Genomic DNA, 7,940 nt, shown 5'->3' with positions numbered 1-7,940 from the left:
TGTGCTGTCATCTTTATTTGGTAGGAAAGATTCTTTCACCATACGTAACTGAGCTCTTTGTGAAGGCACCGTGTGAGACGTGTTGAGTTGGCCAGATGGGTCTGCTTACAAGGAGCGGGGCTGGGAGGAAGGCAGCCATGCACTCGTTACTCTTGTCTGTCTGAAGTCACTGAGCTGCCCACGGTGGGGTGGGGAAAGCCACCTGATGGCAGGCACTGGCTGGGGGCCAGGGGGTACCCACACAGGCCGCTTCCTGTAAGTTAGTGTCTGCAAGGGGCTGGAGTACAAGAAGGGCTGGGCTGGACAGACATCACAGCCTGCATGTGAGTGGACACTCACTGAGATTAATAGAAAAGGGAAAATGCTGTTGGCAGTTGTTGAGAAAAGAAGCCACAGAACTAGAAACAGCAGTGGAAGTGGAAAGGAGCAGAGATGGGAGGGTCACCAAGGTGATGGATGTCAGCTGACTGGATGTGGAAATATGGCTGGGGAGGGGCTGAGGATGGCTCAGGCCTGGCAGCTGAGAGCTAGAGGAAGCCACCCCGACTTTGCCCTTGAGATAGAAAGTCGAGGGAACTGAGCAGGTTCCATGAGGAGACAGACCTTGTGCGCTGAGCTTGGGGTACCTGTACCGAAGCAGGAGGACAACAGCCAGGAAGCTCGCTGCCAGTGCAGGCTTGCAGACATGGATTTGGGAGCTTTCCTTGGAGCGGAGGGTCAGTTCGAGAAGGTTAACAAGGGTACTCGTGCGGCCTGAGAAGGATGGTCACAAGAGAGCCTTAAGATCTTTTGTATAAGAAGCAAGAGATGACAGAAGCCAACTGGAGATCAGATCGAAGAGGAGGAGAGAACTCTGGGGGCAGCCAGTGGTGCACAGGACAGAGAAGAGGCCTCTGAATTTGACAGTAGGGCAAATTTGAGGTCATGACCTTCGAGAGCCAATTGTGCAGAATGGCAGCCAGTCTGTAGGGGCTGAGGACTGGGTGGGAGCCCAGTGAGCTGTGAGGGAGCTCTGCTCTTCAAGAAGGTGGTCCTTGAAGGAAATGAGAAAGAGGATCACAGACGGAAGTGATGTCAGGATGTGTGTATGATCAGGTGAGGGGGAAACCAGGATGAAGAGAAATACAAGTGCCAGCATGTAGAGAAGCCTGGGCTCGAGTAGGAAAAGAAAAATAGACACAGAGAAAATGAGCTGGAGGTGAGGTCTTTTGAGGCACAGAATAGGAGTTAGGGAGCTTTTGTAACATCTGTGAGGGGAAGTTAGAGCTCAAGGGAAGGTTGTAGAACCAGGCTGGAGACCAGAGTAGTTAGTTGCTCCATTTCCCGACCTTGTCCAGCAGTCTCTAGTAGCTTAGGGTCAAAAAGAAGAGCTATGCTGGATGAACCCATAGTGGAAGGTTGTCAGGGTAGGAATGGTAGAAAGCCAAGAGGGAAAAGGAGATTCCTTATTTTATCATTTAAGTTGTTAAAATTCAAGCCACATAAAATTTTATAGAGCAAAACATGGGAGAATAATTCTCAGTCTACTCTGTCCTCTCAGGAACTGACTTATCACTTCTCTGACTTCAGTCTGTAATGAGGAAAATAGTAGCACCTAGTAGCTGAGTTGTGAAGGTTGATGACCACGTTTTCAGTTCTTCAGCAGAACTGCATGGACTGGGTTCCATGTGGAGGTGACAGGGAAGCAGAAACATGAAAGAAACAAAAACACAGAAAACACGGCTGCCATGCCCGCTCTGAGATACCATTCATCCTGGCAGGAGGTTCGTGGCAGAAAGTTTCAGGTTAGTTCTGCGAGGAGGAAAGGAAAAGCCAGTAGAGGCAGACTGAATGAGGATGAGAGAAGAAGATGGTGCTACAGGACCTGCAGGGCTAGGGTGGGGTGAACAGTGGGAATGACGCCTGTGGCCCGTGTGCCTGTTCGACGGGAGGAAAGGCTTTGCTTGACAGGCTGCAGGTGAGGGGTGGAAAGTCCAGGTTTCACTTAGGGGTAAGAGGTGAGATATTTGGACTCCGCAGGTGTTAGGGAAAAGATTTACTTACGAGCTGGAGTTTCATGATGATTGACATTGTAAAAAGCTTGGAATTTAATGTGAGGCTTCAGTGGCCTTCAGTTCAGTCGCTCAGTCGTGTCTGACTCTTTGTGACCCCATGGACTGTAGCACACCAGGCTTCCCTGTCCATCACCAACTCCCGGAACTTGTTCAAACTCAAGTTCGTCAAGTCCATGATGCCATCCAACCATCTCATCCTCTGTTGTCCCCTTCTCCTGCCTTCAGTCTTTCCCAGCATCAGGGTCTTTTCCAATGAGTCAATTCTTCACATCAGGTGGCCAAAGTATTGGAGTTTCAGCTTCAGCATCAGTCCTTCCAATAAATATTTAGGACTGATTTGCTTTAGGATTGACTGGTTGGATATTGCAGTCCAAGGGACTCTCAAGAGTCTCTTCTCAGTGGCCTTAGCCATTCAATAATTGTTTTTTTAATTTTTTTTACAAATGAATAGGATTTATTAAAGAGAAGGAAAGTACTAAGCTCTCAGCATGGACACTGAGGTGGGTAAAGAGTCCCCCAAAAGGTGGGGATTATAGCAGTTTTATATCTTTACTAGTATTAATTACATTTTTGGTTGCTTCCTTGGATCTGATTGCTGATCATTTATCAGGCCAAAGACACATTGAAAAGCAGTGACAACCCTAGACAGCATATTAAAAAGCAGAGAAATTACTTTGCCTACAAAGGTCCATATAGTCAAAGCTATGGTCTTTCCAATAGTCATGTACAGATGTGAGAGCTGGACAATAAAAAAGGCTGAGTTCTGAAGAATTGATGCCTTTGAACTGTGGTGCTGGAGAAGACTCTTGAGAGTCCCTTGGACAGCAAAGAGATCAAACCAGTCAATACTAAAGGAAATCAACCCTGAATATTTATTGGAAGGACTGATGCTGAAGCTGAAGGTCCAGTACTTTGGCCAGCTGATACAAAGAACCGACTCACTGAAAAAGACCCTGAAGGCAGGAGGAGAAGGGAATGACAGAGGACAAGATGATTGGAAGGCATCACCAACTCAATGGACATGAGTTTGAGCAAACTATGGGAGATGGTGAAGGACAGGGAAGCCTGGAGTGCTGCAGTCCATGGGATCACAAAGAGTCAGACACGTCTGAGCAACTGAACAACAACAAAAGGACACATTCCAAGAACTCAGGACAGAGGGTATAGCTTTAGGCTTAATGGAGTGAGATGTTTATTGAAAACAAGACCGAGGTCTCAGAGTCCTACACTGACTGCCTAGCAGTTTCTCCCTCAATCCTCGCCTCTAGAGATGGAGACTAAATGCCAGTCTGGGGAAAGGGGCAGTGACCAATCTGGCTTCTCCAAGCTGTGTAGGGGCATCATGAAGGGATGGCAGTTAGATCTTCACCACTGGGATGATCTAGTGAACCTCGGTATGTCATCTTAGGCTCTATTTCTATAACCATTTGAAGCTTGATAGCTTCAATGTGAGACATTACAAAGCAAGAAAGACAATTTAGAATACAAGGGCCAAAAAACAATATGAGCAAAATAAGACTTCCATTCAGGACCAGGGGTTTCCACCAGGTGGAAGTTGATACCCAGTTCCATAAGGTGGTCTCAAAAGGAGGAGTGGAATCAGCCATTGCCTGGATTTGACTTTTCAGATCTTATATAGGTGTTGAAGGATCCCGGATGAGCCCCCAAAAGATGAAATGAGAATCTGAGTTCTTGTTCACAGAGCCAAAGAATGAACTTCATGAACACGCAGACACTCATGGTAGCAAGTGAATAGGATTTATTAAAGAGAAGGAAAGTACAAATCTCTCAGGATAGACACTGAGAAGGGATAAAGAGCCCCCAGTTATTTCGTAAACGCCTCCTAAATGCTAGGTCTGGAAATACAATGATAAACAAGACAAGAAAACTTCTACACTAGTAGGAGAAGGCCAGCTTGTTACAACAGTGTTGGAAACATTTTAGTAGGTTACGAAAAAGTGCTTTATGTGTCAGGGTGGGGGCCAAGTGACTGCCTGCTGCTGCTGCTAAGTCACTTCAGTCGTGTCCGACTCTGTGCGACCCCATAGACGGCAGCCCACCAGGCTCCCCCTGTCCCTGGGATTCTCCAGGCAAGAACACTGGAGTGGGTTGCCATTTCCTTCTCCAATGCATGAAAGTGAAAAGTGAAAGTAAAGTCGCTCAGTCGTGTCCGACCCTCAGTGACCCCATGGACTGCAGCCCACCAGGCTCCTCTGTCCATGGGATTTTCCAGGCAAGAGCACTGGAGTGGGGTGCCATTGCCTATCTGTGGTCTAAAAGTTCCAATACAGTCTCTCATTTCAAGCCTTGGTATTCAATAAAAAGTAGTGGAGACTTGTTACGTGGCAAGTACTGTGCCAGGTGCCCTGTTTAGACACAGTCCCTGACCTTGAGGGGTTCAAGGTGAGGTGAAGAGTCAGACAAAGGATAATTAGCATAAAGTTCTGGATGAGAGTAATGGGTAAACATGATTGAAGTAATGAGGTTTGTGGAAATAGAAAAGTCCACCGGAATAAGAACAAGCAAATGAGGCTTTTTATTCAGAGCTTGCTATAGCAAGGGCCTCAGCCCCCATCACTGGCATGTGGCTGAAACTCAGAGGCAGGCAGGGAGTGGGAAGACTTTATAGTCAAAAAAAAAAAAAAAAAATGAAATCATTTTGCTCTGATGGGAGGAGGTTGGAAAGGGGATGCTGGAAGCAAGCTAACTAGAAGTGGGGGTGTCTTGTGTGACTGGTTTGGGGAGTATATTTGGTTTTCTGTGGTTGGTCCTGAGTTGGAAGCAGGGACAAAAGATAGAGAAGTAGTTGATCAAGTCCTGACCATTCCAGGCCAACTGGTGCAGAGGTTATGGGTAAGAATTCTTTCATCTTATCTGGTCTGGCCACTGTCCATTTGTCCATACTGTTTCTGGCTGGGCACCTGGATCAGACTTGGGGAACTGGATGAGGCTCCAGGTGTGTCTCTAGCGAACAGCAACATCACGTCAGACACATCTGTCTCTTATTCTGGACTGGACTTCTTCCGCCTCTCCCTCTTTGGGGTAGAACCTCATCCACCTTGTCTTCATTATTCCCAGTGTGGGGCATGTTGTTGGTGTTTAATGGATGCTTATTAAATTTGAAGAACAGACAAAGGAGAGAGGCCAGGGAGCTTCAGAAAAGCTTCAAAAAAGGTTTCAAAGTAGTCAAGTGACTGACTAGGAGGCTGAAATCCAAAGGGAATTTAAGTGCCAAATGATGAGGTAATTTTTATTCTGTGCCAGAATCCTCGATTTTATCTTGAAAGCATTTCCTTTGTGGAATTTAAAATTGAAAGAAGGGGATGTTTCCTACAGGATCCTTGTAACAGGGAAGCGAAGGAGTGCTAAAACTCTTAGCTTTGTGTTTTCTGGCCAAAAGCAGTATGCAAGTAGTGATATAATGTTACAAGTTGACAAGAGTTTTTGTTACTCTTGTTCAGTGGCTCTTGTGTCCTACTCTTTGCAACCCCATGGGCTGCAGCACGCCAGGCTTCCCTGTCCTTCACCATCTCCCGGAGTTTGCTTAAACTCATGTCCATTGAGTTGGTCATGCCATCCAACCATCTCATCCTCTGTCACCCGCTGCTCCTCCTGCCTTCAATCTTTCCCAGCATCGGGATCTTTTCTATTGAATTGGCTCTTTACATCAAAATATTGGAACTTCAGCTTCAACATCAGCCCTGCCAATGAATATTCAGGGTTGATTTCCTTTAGGACAAGAGTTTTAAGCAGGACCAAACATCAAGTTTGGCATCACTGACTCAATAGACATGAGTTTGGGTAGGCTCTGGGAATTGGTGTGGGACAGGGAGGCCTGGTGTGCTGCGGTTCATGGAGTCGCAACGAGTCGGACACGAGAGCTACTGAACTGAACTGACTGAAACATCAGGTAAGACGAAACTAAATCATGGATACATGAGTTCTCCGTGAAACTCCCTTCAGTCTGTTTTTCTATGTTGCCAGACTAATTCATGAAAGCAAAGTCTAAAAGCCCACAGGGCCTCACCATAAGCTGATTAAAATCATAATACCTTATGAAAGGGAAAGATGGTAGGCAAGAGAGTAATATAATCAAATATATGTTTTAGATACATTATTCAAACTGTCACATGGGATTGGATGGAGAGAGAGAGATGGGAAACTGTCCTCAAAATAGTTGGAGAGAGAAGATGGGGCTTGAACCTCGATGGAGCAGAGATTAAGATGAAATATAGGTGTTTCTTGGACTCCAGAGACTTGATGAATGACTGGGTGTAGGGAGAGCAAGGAGGACTTAGGGATGACATATGGATTTTGTAATTAGGCAATCGGGAGGCTGTTAGTGGAGAAGGAGAAGGAGTTTCAATGGGCAAGAGATTCCAGTTAGGGGCAATGTTAAGTTTGCAGTGTTCAGGGGACATCAAAGAGTTGCACTGTAAAACTTGAGGCTATGTTAGTGAACAAAACAAAGGTCTGTCATCGTTGAACTTACAGTTTACAAGGAGAAGCAGACACTAAACATCATAAGTAAACAATATATATCAGAATGCAGTCAGTCCTGAGATAGGCTGGGACCTGGACCCTTAACTGTAGTGCTTAGACCTGGACAGATGTCTCCACGAGCAGCAGAATGCAAAGAGACTAGAAGGGACTAAACATAACTGTATGTTTGGGCAGTTTGGGCAAATAATGAACTGTTGGGAAAATTATGGTCCATGCACAGGTTGGAAAAGAATTTCCAGATATGAGGAGGCAGAATGAGAGGAGAATAAAGTTTATTAGAGTGGGAGATGCTGTTAGAACAGTGGGCTGGCTCAAGGGAGAACCGAACCCTTTTGCAGGTTAGCAGCCAACTTTTATAGCCTCAAGACAGAGAAAATTCCTACTGGAATGGTGGCATTAGGTGATTGGTTACGATGCTATAGGGTGGTTAATAGGGTGCACATTTTACATAATATGGGGTCAGAGAACTGTCTGGTTTAGATCTGGAGGCTGATGGCAACAGTTGCTATGGGGTTTGGTCAGTTCCAGAGATTTTTATCCTGTGACCTTGGTACAGGGTTCCACATGAACAATAAGATACAATAAGACCAAAACCCAACTGGCACTTCTGAGGTGCCAGGAACAAAAGCAGGTACTCCATGATCCTTGCACACAGCACCATCAGTGAGCCAACCACCTAAGCCACTCCTCCCCTTCCACCCACCACCCACTGATCTGCCCCTAGGCTCACCCCATTTAAGGGACAAGCTTGGCCCCCCTTCAGAGAGTGAGCAAGGGAATCTACTACTTGTTTTCTCTCGTGTCCCAGTAAAGCCTTGCCTGAATTCCTGGTCTGGCCTCTTATCAATTTCTATTGATTGAAGAGTCCAAGGACCGTAGAAACAAGACTACTGGAAAAACTAGAGCAGAATGGGGCATCAGCAGTGGTGGGGGAGGAATCGGGGCAAGCTGCCCTGTAAAACAGGGTGATCAGTGTGGGCCTAAATGAGACACCAGCAAAGACTTGAAGGAGTTAGCCAACTGCATATCTGGCGTGGGAGGAAATAGTGCAGGAAAATGAACTGTTGACAACAGGTCCTGGGCAAAGGAGAGAGGGATAGAAAATAAAGGTGAGGTAATGAGAATGGGGCGCTACTCATATATATAGCTTTTAGACTCTCATAGGAACTTCGGCTTTTATGAATGTAATGGAGAGACACTGCAGGTTTTTGGGCAGTGATCTGATCTGCCTTAAAATTTTAAAAGGGTCACTGATTGCTGTTAAAATAGATATGGAGGTTGGGGGCTGGGATAGCAATTACTTTCTGGGGCTTGTGAGAGCACTTTCCATATCATCTTTGGATAGGGCGTAGAAATTCTTCAAATCCTTTTCTGGGACTAAAG

This window comes from Bos grunniens, chromosome 8 (assembly GCF_055505025.1).
Source record: "Bos grunniens cultivar Pamir isolate PY7600 chromosome 8, Bosgru_T2T1.0, whole genome shotgun sequence".
Classification (NCBI taxonomy): Eukaryota; Metazoa; Chordata; class Mammalia; order Artiodactyla; family Bovidae; genus Bos; species Bos grunniens.
The sequence above is the reverse complement of the archived record's forward strand: the minus strand, read 5'-3'. Positions refer to the sequence as shown.